This window comes from Diachasma alloeum, unplaced genomic scaffold (assembly GCF_001412515.2).
Source record: "Diachasma alloeum isolate Michigan unplaced genomic scaffold, Dall2.0 Dall_scaffold_00272, whole genome shotgun sequence".
NCBI classification, from domain to species: Eukaryota; Metazoa; Arthropoda; class Insecta; order Hymenoptera; family Braconidae; genus Diachasma; species Diachasma alloeum.
The window spans coordinates 18,384-22,148 of record NW_021680411.1 but is presented as its reverse complement, the minus strand read 5'-3'; the positions used below and the strand labels follow the sequence as shown (position 1 = coordinate 22,148).

The 3,765-nt window shown below is 35.8% G+C and overlaps 1 long non-coding RNA gene across 3 annotated transcripts; it reads left to right on the top strand.

The window, feature by feature from the left end:
* LOC107037934 lies at positions 1 to 2,992 on the top strand. 3 transcript variants are annotated; one of them, XR_001460873.1, is made up of 3 exons: positions 1 to 162; positions 1,000 to 1,107; positions 2,165 to 2,992. It is a non-coding gene; the product is annotated as an uncharacterized LOC107037934 (long non-coding RNA). The 3 variants fall into 3 exon arrangements; XR_001460871.1 differs by having other exon boundaries at positions 923 to 1,107; XR_001460872.1 differs by lacking the exon at positions 1 to 162 and adding an exon at positions 717 to 802 and having other exon boundaries at positions 923 to 1,107.
* Positions 2,993 to 3,765: the final 773 nt, after the last annotated feature.

The window sequence follows — 3,765 nt, the reverse complement described above, 5'->3', positions numbered from 1 at the left end:
ATTCGATCGTGATAGCAAGCAAGTTATAACAGTGCCAGTACAAGATCGGACGAAATTGACTCTACAATTTTATATTGATAAATACGTGAAAAAGAGAACAACTATAGTGACTGATGGGTGGAAGGGCTATAGAGGGTTGACCCAAAAAGGATATATTCACAGGTGTGTAAATCATAGATATCAATTTGTTAATTCATACAACCGAAATTGGCATACGCAAAATATTGAGAGATACTGGAGAGATTTAAAAAATAACTTGCAAAAATATGAGGTTGGAAGGAAAGGAATCCAAGATAAACTAAATCAAGAAATATTCACAAGGGTATTTAAATATCAAGAGAGGGTCGAGAAATTTTTCACTATCATGGGTAGTCTATTAGCATTAAATTTGCATCCAAAAATGGACTAATACTGTTACCGGAAATTATTTTGAAAAAATAAATTGTAAATTATAACGCTGAAATCTGAACATGAAATGTTTAATTTTCGAAAAAAATATCAAGAAGTATTTAATACTCCAATGATTGAAACCAGTGATGTCCGCCTTGAAAAATAAATCGATAGGGACCATGTTTATTCGAGAAGACTAGCGGGTACCTATGCGATTACCTAGGTGTCGACAGAAATTTGAAGAGGCACAGTATCAACTCTTGTTAAATTTATAAATTGCTACTAGGAGGGGTAGCGGAGTTTGGTGTCTGAGGGATCAGACGGAGTGTTGGTTGGCTGTTGTACTCGATTATAGACCACACTGTTAATAATATTGAATGATCTTAGAAAAATTATCCCGAGTGTAGTGTTGGTGAGTAGGGTGTATTGGTTCTTCTTTGAGGCCGATGCACCAGTGCGTCCACGTCGCGGCCTCGGGTAACGTGAAATGTGGTGATCTCAGTTGTTTGATACTGTTGATTAATTGTTTTAGGATCGAAGTGTCCAATTAATTTGGTTTCCGTGCAGGATTGGGAAGTTTCTGGAGATATGGTTTGATGTTTGTTAAAGATTGAGAGGTTCGAGCTCCTACATGTCGGCCTAGAGAGAATTTTACTATCCGCCCTTAGGTTTCTACAGTCATCGTGGAGGATTTAGACATAAAAAAAAACCCACAAGGTAATCAAAAATTGTGATATACTGAACAAATTTAAATTTAATAGTTATTTAATTATAAAGTCACGCATGCTGCACTTTTACCTCTTCTTTTACTCTTTGTTTGGAGACGAATGAATTCAAGAAATCTATCAATTCGTATTATCTAGACAAAGTGTAAAAGAATCTCTACAAAACACGATGGTTCCATCGAAAACTTTTTGATAATTTCAGTCAAAGAAAAACCGGAAAACGTATCATAAAATCTTCACTCGTGAGATAGGTATCCACAATCGTTCGACAGTAGTATATGCGAAGAAGCTACGCCTTGGTGTAGTTCCAAGTGGCTTTGAGACCAATCTATTGCACGCTATTTAAAACTGTTGTCCCGTATAAGTCAATCAAGGCTCAATTAATAACTTCCAATAATTCAGCTTTCAAAGCCAGTCCATATAAGATACATAATTTGGTTTTTTCAATATTCTCTAAAATGTTTCATGGTTAACGCTTCTGGAATTATTTCTGATAATTTCTAATAGTCTTGCTATTCATTCTCTTGAAATATAGTCCTTTTTCTGATTCATCTCTCGAAAAACGGGTGATGACCTGAGAAATGAATCAAACATTTTTTTGGGGATATCGAGCTATTGAATATTGCTCTTTCCATCATTAATTGTTGATATTTCTTTAGAGAAATTGAATAATGAGAATTGAATAATCGATGAATCCATAGAATCGTGTGCTTATGTGAACAAAGTTTCATTCGTTCGTAAAAATCTCGAAATGTTCTATTTTTTAATTGGTTTCCGCAAAGGGCACCACTCCCCTGCACACTGAAAAGGAAATTGAATGTTCCCTTTGTTCCTCTATTTTTTACTTTTATGGGAGCTCAATGACTAAAAATTTTGTCTCCTATATTTGTATTCTATCTGTAGATAGAATCCTACAGAGACGAACTCATTTTTTTAGATTCAAATCTGGAGATGAGGAATCCATGTCTTTTCAACTGGGCGATATTTCAACTACGACATTTCAACTACCGACTGTTCAACTAATACTTTTTCAACTTATCACATTTCAGCTATGACATTTCAACTGCTCAGATTTAAATACACGCCATGGATCGCCATAGAAACATAGATCGAACCCAAAGTACATCGATACCGACCCCACCCCCCTCACCAAATTCGAAATTGATATGTAGAATTGTTATGAAGCGGTAAAAAATGACGAACCACGCACGAGAAATGCAGTGGAAGGTTGGCATAACGCCTTCAACACACGTCTCCAAGATCCCACGTTGCTATGGGTCGATTCATGTTACTCAAATGGACGCAATGGAACTCAGATGGACGCAGACGAATAGTGGCCAGCCCAGTCAAAGAAAACGAAAGGCTTACAGAGATCATGACGCGCGAATCAAGGGAGTCGTTAATTGCAAAAATGCATTGGATGATATTGAAAACTATCTGCGTGGAATCGCTCAATGCATCCCAATACAATTTCAGTTTCTCTGAAATTCGTCTAATTAAAATTTTGAGTTTTTATTTTCCTTTCTTTAAACTACTCAAGGATACTTTTTTCGTCGAAGGTTTTTAATTTTCAATTTTTCAGTTTTGTTAGTTTTTCCGTTTTTAAATAAGTCAATTGATTACTTTTTCATCGGCGGTTTAAAATTTTCTAGTTTTCAGTTTTTTTTACCCTTTCCTGTATAAGTTTATCCTTTGACTAGCGCCGCCACGACTGCGACGTTAATGCCCTTTTATTATGCTTATTCTCGTTTTTTCCTTGGGTTTCTTTTTAAACTGAGTGTTAAGATTAATGAACACAATGCTTCATCAACTGTTCAATTTCAATATTTCCATAAGTGATTCACTAATTCTGAATTTCTGTGCTGACTAAAATATGTTCTAATTATAATTATAATCACAATTCTATTCAGAGGGCGAAACAATAATTATTAAACTTCTCACAACCCAGAATTGTTTTGTGTTCGCCACTCCTTTTATTCTCCTGTACACCTTTACGAAAGCATTTAATTATTTTTGCTGGAAAAATTATTTGACCGATTCTGATGCTCCTTCGCTAATTCGGAGTATTTTCTTCTCATCGAGATACGCGGCAGCGTATCGGCCAAGAAAAGTTTTGACTCCGATTGTACAAAACATCAGGCCGATCGCTGCCGTGTATCTATACACGAAGCAACTGCCCCTTCCACTACCTCCGAATCATATCCATTAAATAAAATACAAACGTGACGAGCTACATGAAAAATACTCTTAGTTACATTATATAAATTGGCCACAAGCTTCTCATTGATGTAACTATTTTTTTGTTCGAAGCAATATTTAAAAAAATACGCGCATAGCAACGGGTTCATATGCACATTCTCGCATTTCACATCAACTCCTGTCATTTTTTTGTTACGGAGTTGGTAGCCGTGCAATACCAACCACACGCACCAAGGAGGGAAGCCCGGGAATTTACAAATTGAATATGGTGCACGAATGATGAATTCCACAGATATTTTTCATTCGAGTTTCGTGCACAAATGAATTCTCGAAGAAGCAAATTCAGTCGGAAAATCTTGAATAAATAATTAAAAGTCGGTGCAAATAACGACTGTGGAATAGAACTATTTGTTTTACTTCGATTGTTAATTGGAAAGATGATTTATCGTGT